Source organism: Falco naumanni, chromosome 2 (genome assembly GCF_017639655.2).
Source record: "Falco naumanni isolate bFalNau1 chromosome 2, bFalNau1.pat, whole genome shotgun sequence".
Lineage (NCBI taxonomy): Eukaryota > Metazoa > Chordata > Aves > Falconiformes > Falconidae > Falco > Falco naumanni.
The window spans coordinates 120192818-120216475 of record NC_054055.1 but is presented as its reverse complement, the minus strand read 5'-3'; the positions used below and the strand labels follow the sequence as shown (position 1 = coordinate 120216475).

Genomic DNA, 23658 nt, shown 5'->3' with positions numbered 1-23658 from the left:
AGAGAAAAAGGATATGTGCATTCACACAACTTTGGGAAATTACAGAAATGTGAAATAAGGTGTAGATGTTAGAAAAATCCATTCTATGTTACTTAAAATCTAAAGAGTATCTGCTTCAAAGAGGATAATTAAAGCAAGTATGACTTAATCCAGAACAAAGGTAGTATATGGTGACTTTGAACGCATTGCAGAAATATAGTGAACTGTAGTTTCATTTAAACCATCAAAGAATGTATTCCCTGAAAGAAGTGAATTTCCTCTGGTGTTTTGTTTGGGTTTGGGTTTTTTAATGAAAACTGTTCCTTCCTTGTTTACACAGAGTTAAAGGTGGGGACTAAAAATAATAATCAGAAACACCTGCATTGACCTATTAGTTTGCTAAATCCCAGCTCAGTCCCTGGAAAAAAAAAATTAAAAAAAATATCTCATTTGCTCTTTCCTCTATAATTTTTAGTATTTTGTTCCAGCAGTTCTGTGTGTTGCAAGCAAAGTAATTTCCACCATATCCCCAGGAGACCATTCCACAGTCTAACAAACCTCATTCTAGGATGCTGAGATTTTTTTAAAAGTTGTATTCCAATTGATGTTTTAGAATAGCATGTAGTATCTCAACTAAACTGAAAAATATGCAGAAGTCTCTAAGCAAAAATCTGCTCAAAAAAGAATGCAAGTCCTTGACTGGAGATGTGTATATGCAAGACATACAGTATGCAGAGGAGATACAAGGATGAAAGTAATAATCCCTTCATAAATATCCTTCACTGAGAGAAAAAAATAATAGTGTAATGGAGAAATTCAATGTTATTTCCTTTGATACGCTGTTCTTACCTGATACTGCACCCAGAGAAACAATCTGCAGAAATCTGGTGTGCCTCCCACCGGCACAGGACGGGTATTTGTGGCAGAGCCGTCCAGCCCCCGTCCTTGTCCTGGGAACCAGGAGCTGCAGCCTGCCCTGACGCAGGGACCGCAGCAGCGTGGAGCCCAGCTACAGAAACCTCTGCGGCTCATGTGTCAAATCCCTTAAAAATGAGGGTGATTGATCTGAGATTAACTCTTCTTTATGTTTCCTCTTGCTTTGCTTTCTCCCCAAAGAACAATTCACATATGAACTGCATAAAGGTGACAGACTACTGGTTTGGGGTGTATTCACTGCTGGAGAGGCGAAAGTAAAATGAAGAGCACAGCTAACAGGAAAAAATTTCTCCTGAGAACAGTACTTCTTCTTCTTTAACAGTCTGCCAGCCCAAACAAATATAAAAACATCAGGAGCTTTTTAAGGAGATTATAAATTTGTTATTCCACCGAGAAATTACTCAAACAAGTGATTTCAGCAGTCACTCACAGAAACTGTACAAAATGTCCAAACCCACAAGGCACATGCTACCCCCATGTCCCAACAGCTCTGAAAGCAAGCTGTGAAGGTGCTTGTATCCCACTGGCAAAAACTCCCTCTGGATGACCAAGACCAGAGATCACTTTAGCAAGGGCTAAACAGAGACAGCAGCCAAGCAATACTAAAAAGAGAATCCGATAATATTTGTTGATGATACATGTTAACTTATAGGAATCCTGTTTTCTGATTTTGCTGAGAAAATGTAGTAAGAAATCTCATATTTATGAAGTTTGGTATGAGAAACCTAAAGTCCATCAGTCTCCTGAACTTCTCTGAATGCATTGTGTAGCCGTGCTGTAAAACCCCTGAATCATCTGTTTATGTTGCAGTCCTCACTCAGCATTTCTGTAATATAAATGGTGAATTTGAAGATTCAGCAAAAGAGGCTGGAAAGCAGAAATTAGAAGTCCAGGGAAATATGGATCCTAAGCAGCACCCATCCATGAATTTGACTTTTTTTAAACTGAAGACATAAAATATTTTGCCAGGTTTTGGTTGGGTTTTTTTGTTGTGGGTTTTTTTGTTTGTTTGTTTTGTTTTTGTTTGGTTTGTTGTTTTTTTTTTTTTTAACAGAAGTATTTCTGTTGTGATTACAGTGATGCTCTACCCTTTCCAAGCCAGACAGGGTCCATGTGCAGGTCTCATATCTTGGTGCGCAGGGAGCACAGCTCCGTTTGTCCCTGTCCTGCTCTGGCCCTGGGCTGCATCACCTCACCCGTTGCCTGTGCTCATGCATTCAGAGCAGGGCCAGGCAGAAGCTGAAAGGTGGAGAGGAGAGGGAGAAAGTATCAAGATCTTAAAGGGATCTAGGTGGACCAGCCTTGGGCTGGCTCCTAGGTGCAGTACCAGTTTGGAAACAAACCAATATATTACGTATTTCTGAATGGAGGAAGCTCTTCACATGATGTTTGGTTGCTCTGATGTGTTTGTGGGTTGAAGAGGACAGCCAGGAGGTTACCAGCTGCCAGCACTGAAGTCTGTGCTGCTCACCTAACTTCTGTCTCTCGAACAAAGAAAACTCATCAGACCAGAGTGACACATGTGCTTGTATGTACCCACCTGACTTCCTTGTAACCCCTAGAGAGACGCAGGGGGCAAATCTTCGTAAGCTGCTCCCTAGTCCTTCAGAGGTATGGGCAGGAGATACCGGTTTGCTAGCAAGTAATCTGTGCTGATCCAAGGGAGCTGAGATTCCCAGTGGACTGATCAGCAAGGCTCTGAAATGCCTGGAGAGCATGAAGCAGCTGGTTTTCTTCTCAACTTCTGACAAACCCAGTGGCACAGCGTAACTTCGTATTATCGCATGGGAAAGATGGGAGGCGCCTTTCCAGCTGGGTAATGGAGCATCATGAAGGAGAACCTGAGTGCTCTCGAGGAAGCTGGTGTCTTTGCGCAGAGCAGAACAGGCCAGAGATTTCTGGTTGGACGCGGGAGCAGCACAGCAACGTGCCAAGTGGATCAGCCCAACTCCTCAGCGGAGCTTGCTGCATTTTCCAGTTTCAGGAGTTAATTTGCTTGGTGTGAATTCAGCAATAGCTCACCGTACCCACTGCGCTCGTTAGAAACTCTCCTTGATCAGTGATTGGAGGACAGTATATTTTTATTTCTTCTAAAATGCATTATATGGATGTTACATTTGAACATTCTTTCAGCAAATGAGGAAGGTCCATCTAGGGAAGGCGTGACTACTGGTACTTACTTAAAATAGCTTTCCAATGTTAATTCCTATGTTCGTACTACTTTCATTTTTCTGTGTGTTCATTAAGTATTTGTTTCGGTAGAGATGCATTTAGACAAACATTTTCTTCCCTTGCTGATTATCCCCAGCACCACCTTCTGGTGTTGTGTTGTAGGAAAGGGTTTGTAGGGCTACCCTATGAACCGTGTCACTGGGAAGATCCAGGATTTTAAAAGAAAGGCAAAGGAGGAGGCAGCTAGTCCATCTCCCAGAATGGTGGGCAAGAGGGGGCAGCAAGCCTCTGCTGCAGGTGGGTAGGAGCTTCCACCAGCAGAAAGGTTGTGGTCCCTTCACCACAACAGAAAGCTTACGTGGCAGCTCGTCCCAGAGAGCTGTGGATTCTCCAGTACAAGTGAGGCTTAAACTGGGATGTAAGAAGTTGAAGACTACAAGTGTTCCACAGTTTCCCCTGTTACTCGTGCCACTCATCCCAGCTAACAAGGAACAAGTAGGAACAGCTTCATGCTCCGAAGTCCTTTACCTTAACCTGGGCAGCTTGCCTGCATCAACATGGATCAACCTGATCCATATTTCCTGGAGAGGGAAAAATTCCCACGTGGTTGTGTACATCCATAGTTCCAAAACATTTTTGGTTTTGGCTTTGCACAGCAGGAGATTTGCTACTTACACTGTCTTAGAAGCCTTCAGCTGTAGCGTGGGGCTAGGAGGAAAGATGATGATTAATGTGTAACCACCTCCTGTATCCTGCTTGCTCTGCTTTAGATGTCTGTCCAGCAAACAGCACACTGTTCCATGGAACAGCCCGATATAACGAGCCTCTTACACAGCACATAGCCATTACTGGGGGCTGATCCCAGTCCATCCTGCTCTCAAAATTAGCACTAATTACTTGACAACTTCACAGACCCTTAAGATGAAGGTGTGGTTCAAGGTGAACACATGCAAGGCAGAGAACCCAGTATCCCGTCAGGCTCAGGAGATGCCCTGTGGAATTTGCTTTGCTGCTGACACAAGACATGCCTCAAGGGGCACAGGACTACAGTCAGCGCGCAGAATGGAAGGCAGCGGTGCTGCCGCACTCTGCTTCACGGCTCCCAAGTGCTTCTGTCAGTGGAGAACAGTAAATGTAACCAAACCCCTGTGGATTCCGTTCCCTGTGGGCACCTGGCCTGATACGGGCAGTGCTTTGCAGGCTGGCAGGAGGAGCAGGCGCCCGGCCGCTGTCAGTGGGAGGCACTGGATGCAGAAGGCACCCACAGGCAGGTCCCCGCAGGCAGCCAAACACCGCCCTGTGCAAACAGCTCCCAGAGGACAAGAAGGGGCTTGAACTCACCAAGTTTCAGAAATCCTATACTCCACCACGGCGTGTGCAGCATGAACTGGCTCTACCCATAATTGTTCTGCCTGTTGGGTGTTAATAATTCTTTTTGCGTCCCAATCAAAGAAGGCAAATACAAGAGTGATCTGTATTAACAGCTGCTGCAGTCGGTGACGGTGATGCTGCAGGCAACATCTAGCTGTCCTGACACATTCTTTTACGTAGGTCCAGGCCTGTGGAATTTCTCAGCTGAACTAACGATAAACACTGTGGGCAGTAGATAGCAGTCCTTCCAACAAAAAAAAAAAGCTCTGCATCTATGACCTGTGGTATTCAAATATGATTCATTTATTCAATTATTTTTTAATTGAAGTCTCCCTGGATAGCTTTACCGACATCTTCAAGGCAGGAAGCTGTGCACTGGCTGCAGTTCTCATTGGCGAGTAAGATGTGTGCATGGCCATAGTAGCTGAAGGAGCAAGATAAGGAGCAGGGAAGCTCCTGCAGCAATGCACGCGGGCGGGCGCCTCCGGCTTGGGCAAGGGCAGAGTTTGCTGTTTCAGCCATCTGGATTTATGGTGCGTGTTCGCATTAAGGAAATAAGGATTCATATATTTTAAGTGCTAGTTTGTGTTGCTTTTTCTTCCACAGAATCCACAATTTATTTTTTTCCTGAATTTCCCAGCACCACATATTCTCTAGTTCTTTGCCTTGAGAATTGTTTTGAATCTCTTATTCTGACTCATTTTGTCTTACTGAAAAAAATGGTTATTTTTTTTTTTTGGGGGGGGGAGGAGCTGGGAGGAATTGGAAGATAAAAGTCAGAATTATACAGAAAAGCAGTCTTGCTAAAAAATAACATAAGGTGGGTTGGGAAATGTGTAATAGCTTCACGGATTGTTGCTCTTACCACAGAACAACTTTTTCTATGCCACAGCTTAAAAAGCCATCTGCCTTGCCAGGGTCTCATCAAGGATTAATTATTAAATTATGAAGAAAATCTTCCCTAAAACAAACTGTTGACACATGTGGCACAAGTTAAAGAGCTCCAGAGCCCAAAGTTTCCCTGCTTTCAGCATAAGTTGGTTGCCAAATGTGTCATCATCTGTCACCTCTCTAGGTCCATCACAAATTCAGTACCCTTTCTGATTGCCTTCTCCAGCGTTTGCATTTTATGTATGTCTGTCTCCATCTTTTTGTCTTCTCCCTGACTGCTTGGAAGAGATATAAGACCTTTGAAATGGGGCTGTTCGTTATATTTTGACATAGTATCCTTCTTAACCTCCTGTCCTTACCTACTGATTAGTGCTGCTGGGAACTATTAAACACTTGCAGCAACCTGCTTCTGAGCTGGCTGCGTTTCAGGGCGGAGAGAAGTTGCACTTTAATATCGCGCTGGAACTGAGGGTCTCTGGGTAAAGCGAAAAAAAGATTTAATGGGAAGCTCTCCTGGTTTAGTGGCTCTTCATACCACTTCCTTTGTCATGTGAGAGCGTGGGTTTGAACGCTGGGATGCTCTCTGAGGGGAACAGGGACAAGAAGAGGTGCACCTGAGAGGTATTCACAGCTCCAAAGACTATTATTTGGTAATCATAAAAGGTCAGTGCTAGCACTTGTAACTACAATGAGTTTTTAATATAACAACTAATACCTTAACAAAGAGCAGGGGAGAGAATAAGAGGTTGGGAGAAGGAGAAAAATGACCTGGAAGCATAAGGGTGTTGGTAGGTTGTTTTCATAATTTAATTTATCTACTATTAGAAGAGCCAGCTCTACTAGAGTAAGGCCAGGAGTGTCACGTTTAAGGCCAGGAGTGTCACGTTTAACACCATAGAGACGTACTGCTCAGCCGGGCTGGTGGTCCATCCTGCCCAGCGCCCTTTGGCACTGGCAATAGAGTGGTTATTCTGGGGAAGGTCACGAGACTGGTCACCCCCTGTGGTCAGTCCCTTGCCACCTTGGTACTGCCGCAGCCTCCAGGGCTGTTGTGTGTGTTAGAGGGTACATCCCTGCCTAGGCCTTTTTCTGTCTGTTTATAGACCTCTGGTCTATGGCTTGTCTGAACCTGCTTCTGCAGCCTGCTTTGACAGCAGGCACTAGAAGTTTGCTCCTTGCTGTGTAAGGAAGTACTTTTCAATCTGTTTTAACCCAGTCTCAAGGTCTTGCTTGGGCACTCCCTACTCCTACAGTTGCAGGATCTCATGAACAACAGTCCTGCATTCAGCTTATCCACTGCCTGAATGATCTAATCAACCTTAATATTATATTATTCCCTTTAGTCTCTCTTTTCTTTCTTTCTTTTTTTTTTTTTTTTTTAATTCAGACTGAAGAGTTTCTACCTTTTTAGTCTTCTGTTCCATCCCCTCAATAATTTTGGTTGCCTTTCTTTGTACCTGGAAGAACATACCATTATCCAGAATCCAAAATATTCTGTGGTTTGTTTGGGGGTTTTTGAATAAGCAAATGGATCTGTTCAAACTTTGGATGTCTCTTCAGATATTTGCTGGTGCAGTATCAGACTGCTGTTTTTGTTGAATCTTGGCTCTATTGAAAGCTCTAGGCAAAGGACTTGGTATCATATTTTTCCCTGTGTGTTTTCTAGTACTAAGCTATTGAGCAGCACCTGAAAAAAAATAATTCACATAAATTAGAAAGCTGTGTCTACTGTTCTTTTTGGCAAATGTCACTAAAACTTTGTGATATGTGTAGTCTATACTTCTCTTGTATATCCAAGCATTTAATAGTTTTCATGCCTCCACATGCAGATGGAAACTCTATTTCTACTCATGCTTATCAGTTCTAGGTAAGTTTCTGGGTACACTTGACTTGTCTGCCGTGAGCAATATACCTTAAGGTAAATGTAGGACCTCATAGATTGCTTAAAGGCATTTCTTGAAAGTTCTGTCTGACACTTTTGTATTACCCCTTTATCCACCATTTGATATTTTCCTACTCCTTCACATTACCATTCATTTTTTCCACATTAGCAGTTTCAGCAGCCAGTACACATATAGACTCTTCCACTTGCCCAATTTACAATTCCCCTAAATCTTTGTACAGTTCCTTCCTCTGCAGATGGAGACATACCGACCTGTAAGTCACGGGGATCTATCTGCATTCTTTCTTCAGTCAATTTTCCTCAGGTTGGGTTATTTCTTTAAATTTGTCTTTCTATCTAGGGAGCTTTAAACTGCACATCAGGTTTTTGCAATCTCTCTGTGTTCTGTTGTTTGTTCCAATCTTAGAATATCATCTATATGAACTCTAGTGTCTTTGCTGTCATCAAAAAATTATTCTCTTCTTGTTTTGAAATACTTCAGGCACAAGGTGTGAGCCAAAAGATATTTTGGGTAAACAGAGTCTTAGTAATTGCAGTTAAAAGTCTACAGACATTAATAATTTTTTGCAGAAAAATACCTGCTATTTCCCTTTCCCCAGTGTGACATGCCCAGAAAGTGTTCCCTTTCAACAGCCTAGTTGTCCTACCTGGGCCCTTAGCAGCCCCTGCTCAGTGTACCTGCCATACTGGTGTGAGTGGTGGTGTGTAAGGCACAGTTATGATGGTCCTGGTCTCTGCTTATCTAAAATTCTTACTTTTGGGGGGTTTCCTTCGAGTAGACAGCCTGATCTGTTTAACAGCAAAACACAGCGGAAAAAGCAGATATTTCATTTAAAGTACCAAGTGCAACCCTCAGTATATTGTAGGAGCTGTAAAGATACTTAAAAAGAATAAATGATGTATCATTTATGACTCATATAGGGTAGCTCTTCTACTTCCTCTTATCCCATTAAGAGGAGCAAGGGACACCGATGATAAACCTGCTGGAGGTGGAGAGGAGGAAGGCTGCAGATGCTCTCTGACTGTATCTCATATTCCACCACCAGACAGTGGTGCTGTACTGGTTGATGCTGGGAAGGTGCAGACGCTCCAAAGTTTGTCTTGCAGACACAGGCTGCTTGCTGTCCCAGTGCCAGCACCCACTGTGGCATGTCCCCTCACCAGATCAGAGACTAGAAACACCTTATTACTAAGGGGACCGTTGCCAACAGCATGTGCACACCCATGTATGTGCACACAGCCCCTCACAGACATGCACGCGTACGCTTCAATCCCTGCTTGTGGCTGGAGATGAAGGACCTGATGATGCCACACCAGTTTACACCAGTGCATGGTTTTAGCCAGTTTGTCTGAATTCCTAGCACTAATATATAAAAAAAAAAATAATAATCCCCAAACATTAAAAGCAAAACAACCACAACAACAAAACCACCACCAAAAACTAAAGCAAACCACCCCAACCCCCTTTCTGTTACTTGTGAAGGTAGTGTTGGGTTTTGGTGTTTTGTTTTTGTTTTTTCCCTCCCAGATTCTCCGCTAGCCTTCATAGCTCAGTGGAGGCTTTGGAAAGACAGAGACAATGTTCTTAAAGTGTTTTCCAGAAAAACTCTTTCCCCCTGCCCAGAGATCATCTGCAACATGGCGTAAGGAAAAGAGAACAAACACAGAGACTCATTGAAGTGCCTTGTAGATGATCTAGCCTGGCTGATGCAGCTCGGCGCTCTGAGCTGCCTAACCATGGACCCCTGCCTGCCCCCCGACGTGGGACACACCTGCGAGTGCCTGGGCATGCAGAGGGGTACCTGGGCAGGCTACGGTTAAAATAAAAAAAAAAAAAGAGCGAGAGAAAAAAAGAAAAAACAAACCAAAGTCCTGCATAAAATGAAGAAAGCTTCACTTTCACTCTGTTCCCCTACCATTTCTCCAGCAAAATTAATACTTTGTGCATCTTCTTTTGGTAATTCTCCACCTGGCTCTTCTGTATCTCACAGACCTGGTCCCTGTCTGCTTTTATAGAGGTGCTCAGGAAAATGTGGTGGCGGTTGGTGCTGTAGATAATTGCTGAGCATTTGCTCGTTTGCAGAGATAGAGTTATCAGCAGAGGTAGTATTCTCGGGTGTTCTTCCAGCCTTTGGAAAATAGTTGTTACTGTAATCTGTAGGCAATTTTCCCTCTAATGCCATAGGCAAGTGCTTCTCTCTTCATGGCCGTTTACCAGTTCTCTGCCAGATTAATAGGAGAACGGTTCACTCAGTGACAATCTGAAACTTTAAAACACCCTCAAATGCCTCAGTACAGACCAAATAAAATAGTTTGTTTTCTGTGAATGATTAGTCCCTCTCATATCTTCCTTGCTCCATTGCTTTCAAAATGCTGATCTCGGGGTGCGTTTATTTGCTTGTGCCAGCCTGTTTATAGCTACTGTATCCCTTTGGTGGGAGCTTACTGTATCTTTCTCATTTGCAGTAATCACTGAATTTCCATGATCTATAATCATAATAATAAGTCAGTTGAGAGATGTTTTTCAGAAAACTAATTTCAGTTTCTAGGCCTGGGCTGTCACCTCCACTTCTGTCATGTTATGCAAGATGAAGCAAAATGAACCCAGTGCTGGGCAGGCGTGTGTGAAGGAGCAGGGCTGAAGGGAGGAGAACCCATCGCAGCACGTTTCCGAAGAACAGAGCTACTCAGCTGTACTGCAGCTCGCTTAGTCTTTGTAATGGTTTACGTGCTTTTTATTAAACTGTTGAAGCATCGTTATTCTCAGGCCTTTTCAGGCCTTCTAGGTGGCCATAAAGCAGCTTTAAGACCAGCATAGCTCACTTAAGTGAACTTCGATGCGTGACACCCAGGTACAAGATGTATGCTGCAGTGCCTCCCTAGCAGCCAAAGGAGCAGGGGACGAGGAGGGGAGGTGGGAGCCCCCTCCCCCGCCACACGGCTTCTCGCTGAAGAAAAAGCATAAATGCTGCATCTAACCCTGAGGCACTTGCCCAGCAGTTTTCAGTTCAAGAATTGATCAACTCTGGTGCTATAACTGAGCATACCCTTAGGTAGTAGCATAGACATAATTTTATTTTTTATTTTTTTTAGCCATTACTGAAAGAACTAGGAAGAGAATAGATCAAGTCAGCCAATTTTTTACTGATCCTGTAAATAAGCCTTATTTAAGTACAAGAGGATGTTGTAGACAAATAGTGGCTATGCACAGATACAAAAGCATCACCAATTTGAAAGATTAGTTCTGCAACAAATAATTTATATTAAGAAGTGTGACACAGAAACTTAAAATCATGGAAAATTTTGGACTGCTAAGGACCTCTGGAGGTCAGTTAGTCCAGCCCCTGGCTCAAACTGTGCCCAGCTAGAATAGGACCTTGGTTCGGTACCTGAACCGACTGAGTTTTGAGCATCTCCAAATTTGGAGATTCCCCAGCTTCTCTGGGCACCCATCCCATGTCCCTCCTATAGTGAAAAATGAGAATTTCACATGTCATGTCCCAACGTGTGCCCTTTCCACTGTGTACCTGCAGTAAAAGTCTGGCTCTATCTACTGTATGCTGTACTCTGCAGCTAAGCAGATAGTTGAAGACAGAAAGCTTGAAGACAGATAGCAGAGAAGACCTGAAAAGAGGTGATAGTGATCCTAGAAATCACACAGTAAAGTTTTCAAACTGTCTAGCTGCAGTTTTGGAGTGACTGAGCGTTGGCAGGCAGACAAAGCTTGGAAAGATTTGGAAATACGATGACCTTTCACATGAAGGATCTCAATTTGCAGATGTGCTATGGAAACTATAAATCAATGCTTAGTGTCCATTCTCTTTCTTTTGACTCAAAACAGATTTCGGAGTCTCGGAGTTGTGGGGTTTGGATATCATCTCTAAATGAGGGATAGACTGACCTCACTGAGCATGGGATAGTCTGGGGTTTTGCAGAAATGTGCAAAAGAAGACAAGGCAACTGAAAGGTTGGATATCAAGTCAGATTGTCCACCTGTGTGTTTAGAGAGCCAATATCTCAGGGAAACTTCCAGCTTGATTAGATCAGGAGCAGGCAGAGGTGGACCTTTAGATGTGTTACTGGACAGTCACTTTCACTTAGCTTTCGCGTTAAAGGAAATCAAATATTCCAACAGGGGGTTACAAAACGTACCTGAAGTTGTTTTTCTGCCCTGCACCCATACAGCTCACCTGTAAAAATGAGGTTAGGAATTACTAGTACCAGGTTCCCGGCACAGGAGCAGGGGCTGTGCTGGGGCTGTGTGGTCTTTACAAGGCAGAAGCAAGACAGAGAGGGCAAGGACGGGTCGCTGCGTGTCGCACAGGTGAACCCTGTGCTCAAATTGCCATTGCCAGGAAGGGTTTCAAGGGCTGAAACCAGGACTGCTGTGCGAGGGCTTTGGCTGGGAAGAGCAACTTTTAGCACATTTCTAATGAAAAAAGCTCAGTTAGCTAATGTTCTTTAGACTAAGTAAAGCTTTTTCTGTCCCTGTTTTGTTGTTGTTTTTCCTAGAACTCGGAGCAAGAGGTTAACCTAAGAGTACTGTGGTTGGTGATGACCTTCAGTACAGAGCTCGCTCACCTGGCGGCAGTTCCTGCTCCTTGTCAGTGCCTTGAGGCTCGTGGTCACACCCAGACGATGTCTCTTGCGCAGTGTTTAAGCTGTGCCTCGATTTTGCTTTAATGCATAAGATCAAGGAAAGCAGTTTCCTTTTCCTTTTATTGCTACTTTGTTCTGTTTTGTTTTCTTGAATTTGTGAGCAAGTAAACATACTGACAAGCAACCTTTAGGGAGTTTCTAAAGTCAGTTTAAAGGAGGATAATTTGTGATGCTGCTAACCCCTGTGTAGTGTTAACACTTTCAAATATGTCTAATTACACTTTAAGATAAGGATATTAATGCCATCAATCAGCACTGATAGCTCACTATCACAGAATACAGCCCTTTGGCAACTCTCACATGTAATATAACAGCATAATTAATGGTTATAAAGACACCATTATGCACAACATAGTATTTCTATCAGTTGCCTTGTAATCATTAAAAACCCTGAAAGGTGAGGTTAACAAGCTGAAGCCCCAGTCAGTGCTGCGAGGAAGGAGGGTCAGCCAGCCCTCCTTCAGCCCCAGTGATGTGGCAAAAGGGACCTTTTGTTAATCTTTGGCTCATAAACCGCGCAGAGAAATACTTGAGTTGTTTTCCACCCCGTTCTCGCCTGCTGAAAGTCGAAAGGTATCGGTGGATGCTTTTTTCCCAGAAGCAGAAAGGGAGGAGGAGATGCCTGCGAATGCCACCAGTGCCACCTAGTGCTGCCGGGCGGGGGGAGCGGGGTCCCCAGCTCGCCGCCTCTGCCGGGCACGACCTGGCGTTTCGCACCCAAACCGGGCAGGACAGTGATGCTTCTCGACCGTCCCGTTTGCTGAAGGGTTAAGAAAGGAAGGTAGCGGCTCCTGAAAATCCGTAAGGCGTTTTATTACACGCTGCTGTCCTTATCTTGCCTGCAAGTTAGCAGGTTGGCAAATGTTTAAGCATCCGTCTGTGTTTTCATGGAGACATTTAGGGTTGGGATTAACAGTGATTGCATATGTGAACGGCATCTGGGCAAGACTGAGAATGTGACTGCACAGACAGCTAGGTTGTAGCAGGAGAACTGACTGCATATAAACCGGTAACTAAAAGCCTTTCCTCTTTATTCTGTTTTACATGCCCTCGCCCTAATTTGTCGGTTTTTTCCTATTACAGCCTTGCACGTGTTCTTTGAATAAATTTGACTCTCTTTGTACTGACTTTGCAGCCTTGAGCTTGGTCCTTCCCTTTTGTTTGAGAAAATAAACAGAATATTTACTGTCGAGTTTAGAGAGAAGGTCTTGCGTGCCCAGTAAATCAGAAAGAGCAGAAGTATTCACTCGTTGAGAGCTTCACATATGGACTAGTGTCAGGGAATACCGGTCCCTGCCTATAAGAATAATTTAAATTTCAGACAGATACGTGACTGGGTTTATGAGCTGTCAGGATGTTGCTTCACTTTAGTGTCTCCTCTGTAGGAACATGTTTCTTTTGCACTGCTGCGTTCTGGCTGTGGTTACTGCTGGGATCTGGGCAGGGCTGCAAGGGAAGGATGGGGCCACTACAAGGACCCCGTGGCTTCTCTCCTGCCCTTGCAACCGCACCTTGACCTCAGTGCTCGTTCCTGCCCTCTCCCCCATGGCTGCCAGGAGGTGTGCGAAGGTTTGCATCTCAAGCCCCATCATTGCCCCTGCCCTGTGCTGGGAAGCAGTGCGGCAAAGGGAGCGGCAGAGCTTGGGACTAAGGAAGCCTCGTGTCCTTTTTCCAATGCTGAATGCCCTGTGCAATTTATCCTGCCCGTGGTGGCATCTTTACACTGCAAACTGTGTGCATGCTACTGAACACAAAGAAGAATTATTATTAGTGTGCTGAGATCAAACAGGCAACTGCATTACCCTGCAGTGAAGCAGGACTCGGTATCCTGGATGCAAGGCTGTCTTAGCCTCTGTGGCTTTAGGACCTTGGATTTCTGAGCACCACGCTTTTGTCTCGTAAACATGCTAATGCATCTGATGCTAATGCTGTCACCTTATTAGGTTCTTCAGAACAGTATGGCGAGCTGTCTTTAAAAAAGAAAGCTATCTGGCCGTTGCAGCACAAGGCTCAATGCAGGCTGATTTACCTGCTGCTCAGCACTTCCCTGGGATTTAAGTAAGGTGTGTGCAGAATTCAGTTGTGCTTGATTTAGCACAGAGATTTTTAACTCTGTGTTCAAGCTGACAGTTCCTACATCACCATGTTGCTGCCTTTTCCTTCCTCTGTTCAAGGGTGTTCAAGTAAATACCTAGAAATACCGGATTCAAGCTGACTTCTTGGAGTAGATGATCTTTAAAGGTCCCTTCCCCTCCCAACACAAACCATTCTATGATTCTTACTCCAATGATACAGATTTGTAGCCAAAATGTAAAAGACTTGACCATGAATCCCTTCAGTCTCAGTTTCATGCATCTCAGAAGTCCCAGCCTGCAATAAAGGATCGCACCTACCTCAGGAATCTCAGAGATGGAGAAAAGCCTCATCTGGAAATCTTCTTTCATAGCTTCCAGGTTCTGAACTAAAGCTCCAAACAGCTCAGGCAGCTTGTGATTAGCTATGTCACGGCTTCATTATCTTGGCAGTTTTGCATGTGTCAACTTGGAGAAACTTAGACCCCATTTAAAGTACCACAGGTCTTAGGGTAGTAGGTGGAGGGATGTTTTGAGACTGTCATCTAACTTGAAGCTCTAGTTGCCAGAAGGAAGTTTTGAGACTGACTCTGGCATCTAAATTGAAACTCTAGAGCTTCAAAAACTACCCATTTGAAGAGCGAGGTAACTTCTGAACTACCTTTGAACCTACAGCTTCGAGACATCTATGCCTCACGTGCTATATCCTGGGAGTGTTGTGAGGGTAAATGTTAGATAGTGCTCAGATCCTACAGTAGAGGTCTACATCTTTATTTGCCTTAATGTACTCGTTGTATCAGGGCTTTGATAAGTCCCTTGTAGCCAAGAACAACACTGTGTGACGTGGGCAGGTCAGTCAAGCTCTCAGGCTTTGCAGAATGAGCACAGTAAAAGCCTTTTTATCACACAAACGTCTCAGCACCACCGAATGCAGGAGATGAATTGCTGCAGCATCTATCACTTTCCTGATTGTCCTGCCCAAGGGTAGGCTGCTTCTGTTTGAATGGGAAGGTCCTAACCCCGGATCTCCACTGGTGCCTATGTAGAGCTCAGAGTTTGCAGGAATTGTTTGTTAAACTATATTCAAGCCTCTAGGGAGATTCTCAGGTGGCTTCTTGGGCTGCAAGGCTTTCTGTGTCCAAACTGTTTGTTTCTCAAGTGCTCTACAAATGGAGACATCTCTATATGATGTTGCTGATTGACAGCATATACCACACACCTCCCCCTATAGGCTCCTGCATGGTTCCATAACTGTCATCTCAACCCATTTCCTAATACTAGCAATTTCTGAGTATGAAACTCCTCGCAGCTCTTTTCACTTCAGTTCACACGCTGCTAACTTTCCTCTTCAGCCGTGTGTCTCCGTGACCATTAATACCAGCTGTGAGCATGAATGGATCGCTCAGCAGTACAAGTTTTGATCCACATCCAGTGTTGAATTTCTGTCACATTTCTGTCAAATTAGTGAGAGCTTATGTGAGCTTTAAGTTTTATGCCAGCTTTCTGCTGGCCGTGGAAGGACAGATGATGCCTAATCTGAACAAAGTTAAGCAGGTGAGGATGGCAGGTAACACTTGATCTGTCATAGAGCTTGTTGATGCAAAATTAACCCATCAGAGTGATTTCTTAAAGGAAGGTGAATAGGCAGATTCATTTCTTGCCAGATCAGAGTTGTAGCCAAACAGCGTTTCTGATGTGGTACAGGGTGCCCTAAAGCTGCACGTACTGCCTGATTATAAGCATAATACCTTTCAGGAAAAGCTTTGCTTCCATTGTCATCTTAGAAATTCAGTAGTGAAATTAAGTGCTTTTCCAAGTGTTTAGAAAAAAAACAAAGCCAAACCTGAAGTTTACCCATCAATAAATAAGTATTCTATTTTTCTTTCAGGAGTGGGTAGTGATTATCGCTCTCCCTGGTACAAAGTTGTGGTGATGGTGTCTTTGTATCTTTTGCTTCATGCATTGTTTGAAGGTTTTTAACTTTCTACTGCTTGATATTTAGAATGAACCGAATGATACTTTGAAGCAGCAGACAAAAATCGGATTTTTATTGTTCTTTTAAATCAATGCCTTTAAAGAGTACCATAATAATATTTTTTATGGCACTATTAGTCCTGTATGGCATTGCCATTTTTAGTCAAAGTTGTAATTTATACGATAATAACAACAATGGAAAACATCCTTTGGCAAGATGAAATACAAATGATAATACCTCCTCCCATCACACTTGAGCATTTCTATCAAGAGCTGGAACCGCAGAGGTCTGTGAAAGATGCTGAGGACCAGCACCTTGCAACGGATCCAGTTTCAATCTGGGGAAAGGATGATCAGAATCAGGTTTTCTTGGCTTTAGATTAAGAAACTTTCTAGGCAGAAAATGAAGTCTATAGGTGGGTGCTAGGGGAAAAAAACCCCACACTACATCTCTGACAGAGCATTTCCTGAGACTTGTTGAAGGTTGCAATGTCCTTTCCTCAAGAGCATCTAAATTTCTTTCCTTTGCTTGTGCTCGCCTGGCCCACCCCCTGGCTCAGAGCAGTTATTATTGCTTTTCCAAAACCAGACACAGAATCTTGTGGGCCCAGTCCTCCTCCCGTTCTGCACAAAATTCTGACTTACCCACTCCTAAGTTAAAACAGGCGAGAGCAAAGGTGCTACAAAGGTAATCCTGACCTGTGAAAATGGAGACTCCCAAAACCGTTGCCCAGATGACTACTTAACCAAGGCCTGCATCATTAGAATACTTCTTAACTCATTTTTTTTTTCAAAAGGGCCTAACTTCAGGCATCTTTTAAGGAAACTCTGGTAAAGGCTGCTTTTCTTGCATGAATCTAGAGGCACAGATGTGGAAGGCTGGAAAGGCCCCTGGGAAATAATCTCCGTTCCTCTGCATAGAGACAGATCCTGTTATGCTGCGACCTTCTCTCAAGAGATGTTTGTCCCATCGGTTGCTCGAAGATCCTCAGTAAAGGCTGTTTCACACCCTCTGAGTAGCCAGTTCCTGCCTGTCACTCACCTTCCCAGCATTCACCTTGCATCTTGCCTAGCTTTTTCTTTGCTGCAAGATAAACACATTTTTTCCCATCTTTTAATGTAGACAGCCATTTATGCACTGAAATGAACATCAGCATCACAAATAGCTTTCTGTGTTTCGTATACATTGAGTGTGTCAATATGAAATGTATAATTTTATTGATTTATTGATTATCTTTTTTTTTCTTGCAACAGCATCACATATTTACTTAGTGGTGCATAAAATTAAAGATCCTTTTTAGCAGCCTGGTCAGTTATTTCCTGCTTTTATTCAAGCATTTGGTTCCCAAGTACAACGCTGTCTTCTTGTGTCTGTGGTGTTTCTCTTGCTGACTTCAGCCATTTGTTCGCAGTACAAAGACCCCAGAATCCCAGACCGGTTGAGGTTCAAGGGACCTCTGGAGACCACCCAGTCCAACCCCTGCTAGAGCAGGTTCTCCCAGAGCAGGTTGCGCGGGATCGCATCCAGGTGGGTTGAATGTCTCCAGAGAAGGAGACCCCACAGCCTCCCTGGGCAGCCTGTCCCAGGGCTCCGTCACCCTCAAGGTAAAGAAGTTCTTCCTCATATTCAGAAGGACCCCCCTGTGCTGCAGCGTGTGCCCATCGCCCCGTGCCCTGTCCCTGGGCACCGCAGACAGGAGCCCGGCCCCGTCCTCTTGGCACCCGCCCTTAAGGTGTCTGTAGACGCTGGAAAGGTCCCCTCTCAGCCTTCTCCTCTCCAGGCCGAGCAGCCCCAGCTCCCTCAGCCTGTCCCCATCAGGGAGATGCTCCAGCCCCTCGTCATCTTCACAGCCTCTGCTGGACCCTCCCCAGTAGTTCCCTGTCTCCCCTGAACTGGGGAGCCCAGCACCCCAGACGTGCCCTCCCCAGGGCAGAGCAGAGGGGCAGGGTCCCCTCCCTCGCCCTGCCGGCCACGCTCCTCCTTGTGCCCCCCAGGGTCCCACGGGCCCCTCGGCCCCCAGGACACACTGCTGGCCCGCGGGCAGCTGGCACCCCCCGGCACCCCCAGGCCCTTCCCTGCGGAGCTGCCCCCCAGCAGCTCAGCCCCAGCCCCTGCTGGTGCCCGGGACTTCCCTCCCCAGGGCAGGGTCTGACACTGGCCTTGGTGGGACTCCATGAGGTCCTTCCTCCCAAGCTCTCCAGCCTGCCCAGGCCTGCATGCAGGATCCTGAACTCCACCATCTGATGGCCACTGCAGCCAAGGCGATCCCCAGCTTTCACATCCCCAACCAGCCCTTCTTTGTTAGCACAAGGTCCAGCAGCCCATCTCGCCTTGTTGGCTCCTCTACCACCCATGTCAAGAAGTTCCCACCAGCGCTCTGCAGGAACCTCCTGGGCTGTGTGTGCCTGGAGGTGCTGGCTTTCCAGCAGACATCAGGGGGGTTGAAGTCCCCCACGAGAACCAGGGCCCGTGATGATGAGGCTACTTCCAGCTCTGTAGAAGGTCTCATTGACTTGCTTGTCCATCAGGTGGCCTGTAGCAAACACCCACAACAGAGTCCCCCATGTTGGCCTGCCCCTTAATCCTCACCCATAAGCTCTTGACGCATTCTTCATCCAGCCCCAGGCAGAGCTTGATACGTTCCAGTTCCTCCCTCACATAAAGAGCAATTCCAACACCTCTCCTTGCTGGCCTGTCTTTCCTAAAAAATACGTAGCCATTGCACATGTCACTTTGCATTCCAGTCCTGTCATCCCTCTAGTCTGGTGTCTTCCACAAATTCTGCTCTGTGAGCAGGAAAGATAACAAAGCATTTAAGAGATTATTTACAAGAATCACCCTAGAAAGGTCACCCCTAGTTTGCCTCCGTTTGTACAATTAATTTTGGAGAACAATTCTTGAGAGGTTGTGGGGTTTTTTTCTCAGTATTGCCCATTCACACCAAGACCATGTTCTCCTGGTTTGTTCATAGTGATGACATAGAGGGCAGTGTCAGAAATCCCACTGATGCTGAGATTCGTATATCACAGTTTTTTCCTGATCTGTTTGGCCAGATGTCCTGGCAAAGTAAAATAAAATAAAATGAAAAACAGGGAAAGTAAGGATTTCAGAAGATTTGCTTTTGGCTACTCCATTGGAATGTTTCTCAGCCCTTAAAATTTAGTTTTTGAAATAGGCGTTTAGCCATTTGTTTCAGAATTCTTCTAAAAAACCAAAGGCATTCTGACTATTCTGTAGTTCTGAATCTCTTCTACCCTTCTTCCCCCCACAACTTTTTTACTTTATAAAATAGGTATTTTACTTTTCCTCCTCCAGTTACTTGGGATGTCTCCACCCTTCATCACTTTTTGACACCAACTGCTTTAAAACTGTTCTTTAAATATTGGTGGATTTCATCCCACGTCACTCGTGCAAGTGTATCTAACTCACCTAAATGTTCTTCGCCTTTTGCCTGAAGGCGGAGCAACAGGCAGTATCAATCCAGCCTTCTCCACAGCGGCTGTGGGATGCTCTCCTTTTCCGTCAGGCATGGGTTTGGATTCTCCTTTGCCTCCCTGTGCTTCTCATGTATTTTGTTTATTTAATTCTGGCGGTTGCTAGCTTTGTCTTGTGCAGTATTGGGTGGGATTTGAGTATTTTATTGTTTGTTGGGGTTTTTTTCTTTTTAATTCTGTATTTTCATGCTTGGGCTATTCCTTTATTGTCATCTGCAGCGATGTGTCTTGTTTCCACTGCTTTTTTTCGCAGTGACTTTTTCTGATCTTCAGATCTGCAATGAGCTTCTGATACATTTGTAATACTCTCTTGCAGTGCTTCTTATCTTTCATCTGTGTTGGGACACTTTGTCGTGTCTTTAATAAAGTCTCTCTCAGTAGTGCTGACTCTCAAACAGTACACCTTTATCCCTTGGATTATATTTCTAAAATCTTCCTGATGGTTTTTGAGTTTATTTTTGCTGAAGTCTGCTGATCCTTGCTTTCCTGCTTTCATACTGTCCTTTCCTTAGCAAAGTCTTCTTTTGTGGTATTTTACAAATGATGTTCATACTTTCCAACCAGTCCTCCCTGGACTGAATGAGGAAAAAAATTCCTTTCCCCTTGTAGTTAGTTTCCCCAAAGCCTGTTGTTTCCATCTTAGCTTTTAGCTTGAGTGTGTCCCAAAAAATATCCTGGCCTTATGGTTGAGATAACCTGGCATGAGCGCTCTTTGGGGAAATTGTATATATGTTTAATTTTGCAATAGGGGAATTGGCTCAGAAAAGCTCCTACCCCCTTGGTGTGCAGCAGTGCCGGCGGGGTTGCCGCTCATCTCCTGCGTGACGCACTGCTGTGCACTCTGACGTTGGGTAATTTGGGAACCAGGGCATCATCAAACGCAGAAGCTGTTTAATGAGCTACAGCTGACACTCGCAGAGGTGGGTGACACCGAATGCCTCTTTGCTTAGCACGAAAAAATTACTGATTGGAGATATATGTATGCTTTTATAAACATGCATCTCAATGAAGTTATGGATTGTCCTTCTCTTACAACACCATCCTTGAAAACATCATGTGGTTACTTACGGTTTTAGTCCATTCCTAAGCACAGCTGCATTCATTCTCTGCTTCCAGCTAAGAATCTGCAATGGGCTGCTGCTGGGAAATCCTCCCCTTTATTTTTTCCTCCTTCAGAAATTCTTGCAGCTCTGACTCTTCTCTCCCATCTGAACTTAGAGCAAGCACATACCATTTTCTCCTAAGTTTTGCAGACCTTTGTCTCTTTCTTTCCTTGCCTGTCATTCCTGGACATGCTTGATACTAACATACCAGTGCTACAGGTTGCCCCATCATGTTGCTGTAGTGCTGGCAGTTTCACCCATGCACTAAGATTTCAAATTCTTCCTGTTTTATTAACCACAATCCTAATATCTGGAAACAGATACTTGACAGGCTTCCTTATTGCTCTCCCCAGTTTGCCTTGTCCTGTCACCCTCAGCGGCCTGCTCACAGGCATGGTGTTTTTTTATGTCAAGTCTTCCTTTTGCAGGATGCTGTTTCATGTTCGGTAAGGCCAGTGCTCAATACTGCCCAAGCATCCTTGTATCGTGCATCCTCAGGACCCATGCTTTGGAAATCCACTCTGTGCACTCAGTGTTGTGCACCAATACGCAGTAATGGATCAGATTAAAGCAGACCTGCAAGTCTGAAAAGGAAGGGGGATACCCAAGTGTCATCTATGCTTGTTTGCCATTTATACTGATAATTAAAATCTAATGATAGTTGCATGTCTGCCAAGAAACAAACTCCCTTGGTTGAATGGGTGAGAAGAATTTTGCAAGGCAAGATTAAAGCATACTCCCTTCCCTGCTGGGATCTGTGCGTCAAGCTTTTGTGTGTGAACTCAGGAATTAATTGCTCCACAATGGAATCAGACTCTAAATTAGCGAAAGATTGTGTTGTCACCTCACCTTCAGTGGCTCAGCTGGCAGAACTATGTTCCTGATTAGCCAGACAACAATTACCCTGCATCATTCCATCATTCCTCCCCAAGTACATTTTTCATTCTTGCAGAGCATCCTCTTATCCCTGTTTTAAAAACTTGAATGATTAACATCCATCATCAGAGAGAACTGGCGTGTTCATCTCCAGGCAGGCCTTGGGTGCCCTGGTGGGATGTCCAGTATTTCCCTGGGGACTCTGGTGATTTTCTGGGCTGTTGGCATCTCTTCACTTGAAACTTGACTGAGACTATGAATTCATGTCAAAACGTACCATCTCAATTTTGTCTGCTTTTCACTTGCACACTATTTCAGTCATCTTTGGAGATCAGAGATCATCTGAGCTGTGAATTGTATAGCATCTCAAACTCAAAAGCGGTACTATAAAATGTCCACTATATGTGTTTATAAAGTGGCCTTTGTTCTGTTTGTTGGTATTCTGTTTGTTGCTCTACCCCTACCAGAAGTTGGCTGAATCTTCTGGAAGAATTTCTGACTGTCTTGCACCCTTTGGAACTAGTAGATTCAGAACAAGTAATGAATTTAAACAAGTACTGCCCTAATTTCTCTGCATCCATTTGGAATTGCCAGCAACCTGTATTTATCCTGAAACAGCCCGAGTAGCATTTTTTGGTTTTGGTTTTCTTTTGTTTTTGCTGTGGCCCTACTGCCTCCCTAGACGGTTCCTCTCTAACCTCACTGCGCTTGTCCCCATCCCATCAGAGCTGAACAAATACTGTAGTGGCTGCAGAAAGGGGAGAAGAGGGAAGCATAGACAGTTTCTATACTTCTTCCCCTTTTTAAGGCTATTCCCTGTTGTATGACTTCCATGACTTTTCCCTCCCTAGGAGGAAACAGAGCACCATGGAAACTGTGAAGCTTGCTCAGATGTAGCATCTTGACCTTACGGGAAGAGCGGTCCACCTCCAGTGACAGAGACCATGCAGACTCTGCATGGATGGAGGAGAGGTTCACGTGAGTAACGAATGACCTATGAGTTTATTCAGAACCTCGGGGAGCAAAGAACAAAATCTCGGGGACATCTCGTGTCATGGCATTTCTTCAAGCACCAGTACTGCAACACAGTGCCTTGGCTCGGTCTCCATAATCTCCTTCGTAACCTGCAAGATCTAGCTGCAGCCTGTTTAAAAATGTTCAGAGAGCAAACGCCTTTTCCATATATGAGAACCTGGAAGCCAAAAGGACCCTCAGTGATTAACTTTCATTTTATAAAATTTAAACCAGCCCCCTGTTCCTCAGGTGGTGTTCAGCCCATCACAAGTTTCAGGAGTTCAGAAGCACAAATCCTGAAGGTGATGGAAAACCAGCTGCTATAGACAGGTGTATATCTTTGAAAGGGTAAAAAATCACTGCACTAGTCTTAAAGAAAAAAAGAGAATCTTGCCAATCTGTCTAACACTTTTAACCTTTATCAGATAACTTTTGTGGTTTATGGTACAATTACAGGAAAGGATTAATATTTATATAATTAAGTAAGATTTATGATATCCCTTATGCATAGAACCAGCATGTCAAGCTGTTCCTCTTTTCAAACAGTGAATATATTAAAATTGTTAAGTAAAACCAGTCCTACCACTCCATTTTGCTAGAGATCACATCTCCCCATTAAAAATGAGATTTACCATTTACAGTTCAGCAGTCAGCTTTATATGCAGGTTATTGCTCTGACTTTTACTCCAGAAACTAGGCCTGCTCTGCTTAACTTCTCATAAAAAAAAAATAAATGCTGTCAAAAGCCTTTCTGAATTCTAGGTTATATTACATCAGACTGGCTTCTGTCCTGATGTCCTCATCGATGTACTCTGTCATACTCTTCTGACAGTACTCCTTTTTAGTGAACCCATGCAGATAATTTCCCTTTTTAATGAGCCAATTTCTCCATCTCCTTATAAGAAGATTCCCAAATCTCTGTTTCACAGAAGAGATAGGGTAACAAATGTCTTAAATGAGATACTTACCATTAAAGTGTTTCTCAGTCATCTCATCGCCTCTGTTTCCATGTAAGACAGTGGAGAGAGAAAGAGAAGTATGAGTATGCGAGGCAGTGGTAGATGTTTAAGGAGAGGGGATTGCTTCCTTCTGTCACACTGTAACTCTCGTGTCTATGGGTGACTTATTTGGGCACCTTTGGCAAGGCTTGGAGGTTTGAAAGCAGGATGATATGGTTATGAATACATGGTGATAACAGTTACCTGGTAATTAT

General features: G+C 44.3%; 1 long non-coding RNA gene across 1 annotated transcript in view; it reads left to right on the top strand.

Moving 5' to 3' along the window:
- Positions 1 to 22403, top strand: part of LOC121083715 — a 42575-nt gene extending 20172 nt beyond the window's left edge. The window contains exon 3 of the long non-coding RNA XR_005826461.1: positions 22283 to 22403. This is a non-coding gene — a long non-coding RNA (uncharacterized LOC121083715). The remainder of the gene's footprint in view (positions 1 to 22282) is intronic.
- Positions 22404 to 23658: the final 1255 nt, after the last annotated feature.